The following is a 12,247-nucleotide window of genomic DNA, read 5'->3' as shown; positions in this document are numbered from 1 at the left end:
GTGGCCACTCGTCCTTGGTCACGAGGTCGTAGCAGTTCCAGGGGCGTCCCCAGGATTATATATGACCGGTGGTCATTTTTTTCTTCAATAAACAGAAAAATTCAGAAACTAAGTTTTTTGCAAAAAAATTCAAAAATTAAATATCAACTGTTAAATTTTATGCAAAAAAAAAAAAAAAACTAAATCCGTAGCTATACAGAATAAATTTAAAATTTTATTTTATTGATAAAAATTTTAAGAATCTATAGCTATTCAAAAAAAATTCAAAACCAAATGTCAAATATTAAATTTTTTTTTCAATTTTTTCAAAAATAAATTTTTAAATATAAAAAAAATAAAAAAAAATGTATTAAATTTTTGTGAAAAAAATGAACAAAATCATGTACTATTTAAAAAATAATAAAATCACAAAAAAGTTCAAATATTCAGAAATTTCCACAAATAAGTTCAAATATTAAACTTTTGGGATATTGGTGGTGGTGGGGGGGCATTCGGGGTTCCAGGGTAATCCAGAAAAAGGTGCAGATTTCATCTTTGAGCTCTGTATATATATACATATTTAGAAATGCAAATTTCCTCGCAAAAATTTATAATCTTCATACTCCATAGGTTACTTTCATAACCTGTACAGTCTAATTTTATTTTGTATAAGCATTTTCCATGATTTATGTTTGTATAATATATAAGGCCTTGGCATTTTACTCATAAGTATTTTGGGTGATAGGCCAATGTATCTTTGCATATGTCCGATATATTTCAATACTTAAAAAAGAAAAAGATATTTCAATATTGATAAAACTGTAGTATATGATTTTTTTGTTCACATTTAAATTTTTTTTTGCAATAAAACTAAATAGAAAAATAGTGGAACAACATCAATCATTCCTAAAGATTTTATTATCAGCTGTAAATCTTTTTATTCTTGCCTCTTATTTGTATTTTGAACGCTGCTAATCTTTGAAAATCAAATATTATCTTGAATATTTTTAGACTGTATCCCTTCGAACGTATTGTCCCAAGGTCAAATTTATCTATACTCTCAAAAAGTACAGGTAATAAGACAATGATACCTGATGTATATAATTAAACCTTAAAGTGGCTGCCCTTGGTATCGACTTTAGCATTGATCCTAGGCCCGAAATCCATGCAAGTCTTTTCCACGTATTCCTCCGTCATGCCAGCCGACTTCTATTCCACAGCAGCATTTAAGGCAACGGCCTTCATATGGGAGGGGACATAAACCTTCCTCTTGATGGCGCTCCCCATCTTATATAGTCGAGAGTATTGCAGTCTAGTGAGGATGGAGGCTACATTGACCAGGGGCAAAAATTCGCCAAGTTCTCTTTGTACAACTTTTTTTTTTTTTTTAGATTGTGGCTTCCAGGCCCCTAGAAAAGAAGATAGCTGGACTAATATACAATGCGGACCCCCACCTAATTGCACATATATTCTAGGCGCCGGTGGAAAATGGATAATAGCCCATATAAAACATGGGCTGAAGTGTCCATGGCTTAAAAAAGAAAACATGTTTTTTTTCCCTTCAAAATAAGCTTTTTTTCAATTATTCTTCGTTTATTTTGCCATTATTCCCCTTATGGAACGGAGTACCCATAACAATTTTCAAGCCTTCAACTGCATTTTTTCCTATCAAGAAGCATTTTAAAATTAAAACAAGAGATTGTTTTTGAACTATTGTTTTGGAAATAACAAAAGTATCTCTTTAACTGATCCCCAGATTGTCATCAAATGTTGAAAGGAGTCTTTTGAAGTTTGCTACTAACTCAAAGGGGGGGGGGGTAAAAACAGCGCCATCTATGTGTGAAGCTATGTACTTTTCAGCACATGGGTTAGTTTCGCCACTGCTGCATGTGATGAACAACTTTTCTCACTACTTGGAATTACAGTAAAAATACTTTTGTAAACCTCTAAGACGATCATCGCTACCCACATATGCTGTGTATCACCATAAAATCAATCTTGAACAAGGATCAATAAATATTAATAGTCTTAATTTTTTATTCCATATACGAGGGTTGTTTGAAAAGTCCGTGGAAAGTACGAGAGATACGTATCGAGGTTTTAGCAAGTAGCATCTCATGAAAGAACACACTCCAAATTTCAGCCGAATCAGTCAATTTCGCTCTGCTTGGCATTCCTTTGATTCGGTCGGAAAGATTTTGTCTACTGTCTTTTGGATTTGGAAATAATAATCCTCATTGACTATCCTGAAAAGGATAAAACTATTACAGGTGCATATTATTCATTGTTATTGGACTGTTTAAAATACGAGATGCAAGAAAAGGCCAATAATGAGCCCACAAAAAAATTATTTTCCATCACGACAATACACAAGCTAACACATCAGCAGTTGAGGTCACACAATCAAAGGAAATCGGGTTCCAATTCGAGATGCACACACCATCAGCAATCTCCCGCCCTTTCACTCTTCTGTCATCCATTACCATATTATGGATTCTATCAATGATTTCTGGAGTAGTAACCTCAACAGAGCGTCCAGAACGTTCAGCGTCACTTGTGTTCATATTTTAAACCCCTTATAAATTGTTTTATTCGAAGGTAAGAGTCCCTATAATGGATAGTAACTTTTTTGTCAGCCTCTTTATGCGTTTTGCCTTGATTAAAGTAATGTTTAATCAACCCACAAAATTATTTTTGTCCATTTCCTGAAAATCACTTCTCTTCCTCGAGTCAAACGAATGCCAAGGAGAAAAAGAAATAGTCCAATCTGGCTAAAATAATGTAAGCTATATTTTAGAACATTTATTTTATGAAAGAGACTTACATTGGTACTGATATGATCCCTTTCAAATAAAAGTTATCAATTGGTCAAATTTTATTGTTACTATAAACCATAGGTACTTTAAGTCCAATATGCAATACACACAAAGGGTCAATTACTTTATTTTGTCGACGGATATTCACGGGTAATACAGTTATACGGGTTAAAGTATAAAAATCGTTGACGCAGTGCAAAAATATGCCTTTTGAACAAAAGGTTGGATTTAGATATTTAATTTTCAATATTTGCGTAGCGTCTGCAGGGTTATAGTGGCTTGGATTTTTAGATTTTTTTCATGGATTTTTTGAGAAAAATCAAAATATCAAATTTGAAAAAAAAAAAAAAAAAAAAAATTATATTAAAAAAAAAAAAAAAAAATTATATTAAATTTGAAAAAAAAAATTCCAATATTGAATTTTATAGTAAAAATTAAAGCCCCTTCAATCCACCCCCTGCGGACATCCCTGATTTGTGTGGCTATATCTAAACCAATATTAAAATTACGATATTTAAATGATGTTATCATCATTTGTATATCTAGTAATTAAATTATAAGATTTTAATTATTTTTGTCCGTTATTATTACCAAATTAAAAAAATTATTTACCAGATAAGATGTTTTTGCAGGCAAAGTATCTTAAATTCAGCGCGTAACAGTGTTATCTGTCTTGGATTGTATAATAAAGTTTACATTTTATGGATAAATTATTATTTTATTAAACTTAAAGATGATACAGTTTACTAAAATTTTGTTGTAGACTAGTACATATATGTATATATTAAAGTACAATATTATTATAAATATCTGTATGTATACGGGGGTCGTACAATAAATTTGGACCAAGTTTAAAGCCACCATGATCCATAATAAATGGTTTTGGAGATAACTTTTTTTTAATGGTCTCATATTTAATTTTTGAATATCTTTTATTCTATATATTCTCCACAGGGAGACCTGAAAGCTTTAACAAATTTTGAGACTTCCGCACCGTCTATGGAGATGGTCACAGACATAATTAACAACTTCAGGGCCTCCATATAGTTATTTTAGGTTTCACAGACTTCCCCCTCCAACTTTCCCTACAGACAATAATCGCAAGGATTCAGATCAAGAGAGTTGGAGGCCTGTTTCTGTTCTTTTCATCAATGAATATCTTCTCATCTGAGAAGAATCGCAAATGTCCTACTTGTACCTAGCCTCTCTGGTGAGCTTAATTGAATCTGTTAATAGGTATCACACACTTAGGGTGCAGCTCTTGTAACTTAAGTTCGTATTGATGGAGATAGTACGAAGGTACACAGAGTAGTTTTTGACAAGGATGGACATAGATATACCTATGTCAGCTTTCATGGACCTTTTGAACGCAGCCAGGAAGCTGGGGATCCTCTTTCTTTTACTCTTAGGACTGTGCTTGGATTTGCTGGATATATCTGGGTTTTTTTTTGTACATCTCGTTGATGGTGTAGACTGCGCTTTTTGTGTACATCAGAGGTCTGATTATATCTGGGCAGAGTCCATCACATCGTTCCTTTTTTTTGTGCTCCATCCTCACGAAGTGGAATTTCTGTTCTTTTATTTGAAAAGTAACAAATACACCCTACAGAACTTCCCCTAATAAAAAAAAACTACTTCTAAATATCACTGTTGTTGCACTTGACGGCCATAAGCTTGTTCCAAATTTATCTGTACGGGTCTGCATAATGGAGTTTGTGTGCGTGTCTTTCAAATTAGTAGCCCGAGCATTGGGTCTAGGAGGCTGAAACTTTCCATGGATTCCTTTTTCGAACCTAATCACGCTAAGACGAGAATACCGATTTTTGGGTAGGTAGGGTCATATAAGTGAGACTTATCTTATACCCAAAACACAAAAAGAACGATTAATGGAGATCAATGAGACTAGATAGGGGTTGAGTTATATATATATATATATACTTTTGTCTTAAAAAAATAAATATTTGAACAATGACGGTTTCTAAATTTATTCTCAATCTAAAAAAAGTTATGGACCAAAAAATGAATCTAGTTTTTAAAGTTGTTTTTTTATTCAGGTGTAAAAAAAAAAAAAAAAAGAAGATTTCTAATAGAATATTGGATTTGTATATATAATAATAAAGTTTTTATAAATTCGTCAGGAAATTCGTTTCCAAGTAAATTTAAGCTACAAAAATTAATGATTAACTAAAAGGTCTGTCAGTTTTAGAATAAACTTTCTATTTTTTTTCATCAAACGTCGATTCTTAAGAAAAAGCCCATAAAACAATGCATTTTGGACATAAAATGTTTAAACCACGACATTGTAGTGTTTTCAATTTCTGGAATATTTTAAGATATAATTTTTTGAATATTTGTAAAAATGAACTAGTTATCTGGAGTTATTTTTTGACCAAAATATTCTTTATAACTTTTTGGTTTTGCATGTACAAACAAAATCTTGGCAGCTGTGTGTTTTTCTTTACAATGCCAATAAAGTTTATTAACTACATTTATTCAATTTCAATTTATTCGAATTTTGATTATGCATAGTTTTGTTAAAAACTAAAGTGGAACTTCTCATCTAGTTTTCGTTCTGGGTCAACAAAATTTTAAGAAAAAAATTTTCTAATTGATTTTAAGTTGATAGGTAATATAGCAATGCAAATTACAATTAAAGTGATAATGGGATTTCAGAATTGTAATTATGTACTTGTGCATTCATTTAACACTTGAGAACTTGTTCTTCAAATACATTATTTATATTAAAAAAAACACATAAAATGTGATCAATCATCTCTCTTTTATAATAAGTACCTATAATGGTAATGTACGAAATTAGATCATAATTACACTTTTGTAACTCGTTTTTGAGTGTTTATTTAATCAAAATATTTCTTATTATTCAACATGGATACAATTACATAGACTTTATGGAAAGAGGGAACCCATATAGTTAGGGTTCTACCGGGTGGTCCACTTACTAATTTAATAATTAATGAAGTTTGAGAGATTATTTCTAATTTATATTCAAAATATTGAAGTATAAACAATTAGTTACAAAAAAAAACAAGCCTGAGCTGTCTAGCTTACGTACAAGTAGAGAAAATGACACATGAACGTGATTGACGAATTTCAACTCGCACACTCCGAGCAGTTGGGCGTCTCCAGGACACCCTTCTATGCCGTCAGCAAGTCCAAAACCTTGGAGAGGAAGAAGGGCTCTGTCAAAAAGGGTACACGGGACCTTCATGGGGTTAAATAACCCAAGTCAATCTCCTAAAGTCCACGAGGGCTTATGCAAGGGATCTCGGGATTTCACACCAGACTGTACATAGAACTATTACAACAGTGGGTGGAAAGAGACCAAGAAGGAAAAAAACCCATCTCCTCGGTTGCTAGACACTTTTGAGTTCTTTTGAACTCTTTTTTGAAAACTTTTGCCCCCCCCCAACAGCTCTGATACCCACTCCCTCCACAACAACTTTTGGGTACATGTAAACAGAAAGCCCTGTAGTATAGGTCATCCAAACATCAAGGCCCTAAAATCAACTGCCAGAGAGCAATGGAACGTCATGTCAGAAGACAACATCCACAGTGAGTGCCAGGTCTTCATCCGCAACTACCTTTACCATTCCCCCTAAGGGCAGCTATATTAATGCTTAGGAGAGCGTAGACACACACCTATTTGTAAAATTAATTTTGTTGAAATTTCATTGTTAATTCATAAATTATATCTTATTTACGCTTAAAATTTTAAGTGTTCAGACTTTAATGGATAACTCGGAAAATCTAAAGCATTATTTAGGGTACAAGTGTTTTTGTTGTCGGCAACCTGAACAGTTTTTTTAATATTTTCTAAAGCTTTTCTCATTATTCTTTCATTCTTGAGGAGAAAACATCTAATTATACAGTAGAACCATGAATGTCTGTCCTCATGAATGATGGCGAATTTTTTTATTTCTAATTTTGTCTTTTTTTACACAATGTATATTAAAATATTTATTAAAAAAATATGCATCAATCCAGAAGTTCCTTTTAAGAATCTGCATTGAGCCTCTCCTTCATCTCCACAAAAATGGGATGGCCCATAACGGTAAGACCATTGTTCTGGGTGGATTTTTTGATCTGATGACATGTCTTCTAAATTTTGAAAAACAACAAAACACTAACACTGAGGATTTGCTGGGGGGGTTAAAAGTGTAAGTCCCGGTTGTTCCCAGACCATAGTTGATAATCATCAATGGAGTAAATCAGGACTATGTCCTTGCCCCATATATGGATTGGGACTTGCTGCTGATCTTATGAATTGTCATAACAGTTAAATTGCTCTCATTCAAAATTTCTTCAAATTGTCCAGACCATCTTGTTGATTTTTCTTTCTTTATCTTTTTACATGTCCTCAATGTCAAACTAGAGCTGTCAAACTTTTCAAAATTGGTTTGAAGTTTGTCGTTCTAATATCCCATAAAAATTACGCTTTTCGTAATTAAGTCACGATACTACAATGTTAGGTCCCAATACTGTACCGGTAGTTGCATAAATACGCGGACTAATTTTTAAACGCTTATATCTTGAGGTTCCGTGACCAGAAATAAAAAGTTCCAGCACAAGTCACTCGGTCAATCTTTTGGCTTTGTTTTTTTTTTCTTACTCGCATCAAACAAAGTCGTTTACGAAGAATGACGAGGCCAAACGTTATATGGTTGCCACTCTCGTCCTCGCCGGTAGGTATATCAAGGAGATAATCAAGGACACTGGACTATCCCGGAATACTGTGTTCAAGATCCAGAAGCTTGTCAAGGAGGGAAAAGATCTGAAAGACCTGTCCATATCTCTGGAATTACTCAGGATTGGCTCGCTGCCAACATACCATTTTGGAACATTACATTTGGCCACCTCAATCACCTGATTTGAATCCGCTTGACTACAGTGTGTGGTGGCAAATTTAGAAGAAGGCCTGTGCTACCCACCACCCGAATTTGGACTCATTGAAGGCCAGCGTCAATGAGCAATGGGCAGCCATGGAAGACCATTACATCATCAATGTGTGCGAGGCCTTCCACGGGCGCTTGGAGGGTGTAATAGCAGTTGATTGCGATTATATTTAGTAATTATATTAAATTTAATATCAGAATAAATTCTCTATTATTTAATGCTTTAAAAAAAAATTCGCCATACGAATTTTATTACACATTTAATTATTTGCCACAAATAAAAAGCACAATAGCCTTCCCCCTCTTCATTTGCAAATATATTTTGGCGACGGATGGTGCCATAGCTCCCAAAGGTCCGGAGCCATTGTATGTGATTAAATTCTTGAGTTTCTACTAGAACTACAGTAAAATCCCTTTTTTAACCTCTGAGACGATCATATCCAGAGAATTGTTAATATAAATAACACTAAGTTTTTTTTAGAAAATACTTCTAGTTTGCTTTTGTATTGACAGGTCACATATACACTAATTAGCCGCCTTTTTTCTCTTCTTGTTTATGATAATGCTGAGAGATGTTATGGAAATGGCTATTAATGTTATAATTAGGATTTCATTATCTCAAGATTATTGTGTTGATTTTCAGTTTCTTATCTTTTTACATGATCAAAATGCTTACCATTTACATTTCCAGCCATACCAAATGGAAAACAAATTATCATTACGAGTACGGATGGTTATATAATTGCCCTGTGAACATTTTATGACACAAGAATTGTTAGTTTAGGATTTTTGTAGATAAACATTACAGGGGATTTCTATATAAGTTGGTCCACACATCATCCTTTCGCTCTTTATCCCCAAATTTGAGACAGCGACAGAGGATAGTTGAAATTCAACTCTTGCAACCTTTTAATAATAAGGTAAGAAATTTAGTTTGTCAATCGTAGGGACAGTAGAATTAATTTCAGGAATACTTTGCATGGGAGTCCTAGTGGACAAACTTGTACTAGCGTTTTTCTTCTAGGATATCAATGAACTCAGAAAGGAGTGAATTCAAACCATAATTAAATTATTTATTAATAAATAATAATCATGGTCCTTATTCAAACTTAATTATTTTTACCTAATAATAATCAGTCTTAATATTATATTTTATTAATTATCAATTAATTTTGTGATGATTTTATTGATCATAATTGTTCGAATAAGTTTACTGGTAGGATTATACAATCAAAAAAGCTGTGTACTCATGACGATGTGTGCGGGTGCTGAGCCTTGTTTGAGTATGAACTCCCTCCCAGCGGCTGTATCTTTCATCCAGGGGATGACGAACTCCTCCATGACTTCGCTGTACCTTATCACGTTAACCCTTTCCTTGGGATTGAAGAAGAAAGGAGGCATCACCTCACCGGTGCTGCAGATGACACCCAGTGTCATCACAGAGGCCGATAACTTTGTGGTAAAGACCGCAGGGACCTCTTCTCTATCCTTGGCAAGCCACCTGTCTTTCTGGACGTTGTAGCTTCTGTCGACAGTCCAGTTCTTCTCGTCGGAGAAGAAGATGGTTCTTCCTCCATGGCTCTTTAGGTCATTGAGGAGACGCTTACCGTTGGTGAGCTTGGTGGCCTTCATGGATGCCGTGAGGATGTGTTGTTTGGCCATTCAGTATGACCTGTACCAGAGGTCCTCATTCACAGCCTTGGAGACCAGCTGCTTGCTCACTCCACGGTTCTTGGCCAACCTGGACAAGGAAGTCCCCGGCAAAGCCTTGATGAACTTCCGGAGGCCTTCAAGGAAGCGGGGCGTGTGGATTTGGTCACTTCTCATGTTGTGGGCCTTGCAGCAGACCTTCCCCTCAACGTCCCAGGCATTGAAGAACCGGTACACCGTGGTCTTGAGGTAGTTAAGAAGCTTGTGGATAGCAGAGGGCTTGTGTCCTGCGCGAGCCAATTCGAGGATGGCGTCTGTCCTTGCTTGTTCCGTGATGACTATTGTCTGTTGTCAAAACAATTGTGGTGGAATTTATAGTGTATTGTTCACGCAACCTTTTATATTAGTATGGTTTAACCCCGAATATCCACATTATAGATCTGGATGAAGTTTAAGGTAGTTCCAATTTATCGTGGACACCCTGTATTCTTCCCTTCACTTCTCGTCCCTACACTTGACGTACCAAATTTCTTACCTTACTATTAAAAAGTTGCGAGAGTTGAATTTCAACTCTCCTTTGTTGCTGTCTCCAATTTGGGATAGAAAGATAATGTATGACGTGTAGAGCAACTTCTGCAGTTTTATTTTCTTTGCATTCTCAATATTACAGTGTTACCTCTATATATTTTACTGTCAGCTGTTGATTCCCTCTTCTCTACTTGATGTGTCATGGCTACTTCATAATGTATTATTTTTGATAAATACATGGAGTAATAAGTTATTAAATACTAATAATCCGTTTCCAAAAGGACAGGATTACAAATTAATAAAATTCGATTATTTTTATGAATTTATTTCATTAATGTATATCTCCTGGGAAATGAAAACAGTTCTTATATGACAGTCAAACTCGACAATTTATATTATTCTATCATTTATTTATATCTATATTCTATCAACTTGTATCTTTGACATCAAAAATACCGGAACTTAATCGACCAAACCAAAATTATGCTTGATTGGATGATACAGTATTAGGACAAGAAATGTTATCACATTTTGAGCCACTTGGCTTGCGATTTCGCCTTTAGTGAAGAAAAATGTACAATACGGATTATTTTATCTTTGCTGATGTTTATCTTTGACGCATCTTCTAAGGCAAACTAGCATTTAATAATTGTGGAGATACAATGACCAAGATGATCGGAGAGTATTCTAAACATAAATTGCAGTTTGCATGCTTGACTTATTTTGCTAACGCCAAATAATTTTAGGCCTTTTTTCTGTTTATTTCATTTTTTTGTATTGAAAAATCCTAAAAACAGCATTGAAATGCTCATTAAACATCTTTAAGAATCAATAAAGCATTTTGCTTTAGCAAAAATTTATTTTCCCGGAGTTATTTGCAATTTTACAATTTTTAATCAAGGATGGATCAATTTGATTTATTTTTGCACTTTGAAGCTGTTCTTTGGATTTGTTTATTTCCCTTTTTAAGTTACAGATATACGCATTGCTAAAAATATAATATCAGTTGTTAACCCATCTATCAAACTCAATCTCATCAATGTTAATGAATGCTTTTTTAGTACTAAAAGTTCGTTTAATGTAACTAAAATTTTATAGTAGTTTTTATCAAAAATGAAATTATAATATTTCATCTATAATAATCACAAATTATATCTTGTTGATGCCCGAATCTAATGCTGTTTTGATTAATTATCATAATTTTGTGTTGATGACAACTGTGCTTACAGATATTTAATTTACTTAATATTTGGGCTTAAGCTTAATCCAAGTTCATTAACTACGTCAAAAAAAAGGCTGTTGACTAATGGAAGGTTAATGACATTTTCATTTTTTTGACTCCATTAGTAATATATTTCAAATATATTAAATTGTTAGATCATTTATTTTATTAATGCAGTTCTATATTTTTTTTTTTGCATCAAAATTACCTGATAGTTAATGGATTAAATTCTCTTACCATTAAAAACTAAGGTTAGATAGTTCCCAGGAATAGATTCTTTTCACTCTTTTTTATAATCGGTAAGGTCTTTTTTTCACCTCAAATGAAGTCCCTGTCATCGGTCTCATTTTCAAAAAGGGAAAGAAAAAAGAAAACGAGGAAAAAAAGTGGAGTTGTTCTTTTTGTAATTTGAACCTTACTAACGCAAAAAAATTCAGTGTATTTGGTTGTAGGCTGTCGACATCTCGGCTTCTTATATGCCAATCAATGTTGATTGGTTGAATTAGAATTATCCCGTTTTAAGCTGTGAACAATTATTGAATAATAACTCCATAATTGGGAGTAGTTGGATAACTGCAAACTCGTTTTGGACCTTTATGTTATGTGATAAATTGAAATACCACGATCAATTGGAACTACTTTAAACTTCATCCAGATCAATAATGTGGATATTCGGGGTTAAGTCATACTAATATAAAAGGTTGCATGAACAATACACTATAACTTCCACCACAGTTGTTTTGTCAACAAACAATAGTCATCATGGAACAAGCAAGGAGAAATACCATCCTCCAATTGGCTCGCGCAGGACACAAGCCCTCTGCTATCTACAAGCTTTTTTACTACCCCAAGACCACTGTGTACTGGGTTATCAATGCCTGAAAGCTTGAGGGGAAGGTCTGCCGCAAGGCCCACGATATGAAAAACGACCGAATCCGCACTACCCGCTTCCTCGAAGGCCTACGGAAGTCCATCAAGGCTTCGCCGGGGACTTCCCTGTCCAGGTTAGCCAATACCCGTTGAGTGAGCACGCAGCTGGTCTCCAAGGCTGTGAATGAGGACCTCGGATACAGGTCATTCCAAATTGCCACACAGCACATCGTCACGGCATCCATGAAGGCCACTAGGCTCACCCACGC

Source organism: Lepeophtheirus salmonis, chromosome 11, assembly GCF_016086655.4.
Source record: "Lepeophtheirus salmonis chromosome 11, UVic_Lsal_1.4, whole genome shotgun sequence".
Lineage (NCBI taxonomy): Eukaryota > Metazoa > Arthropoda > Copepoda > Siphonostomatoida > Caligidae > Lepeophtheirus > Lepeophtheirus salmonis.
This window is presented reverse-complemented; position numbering follows the sequence as displayed.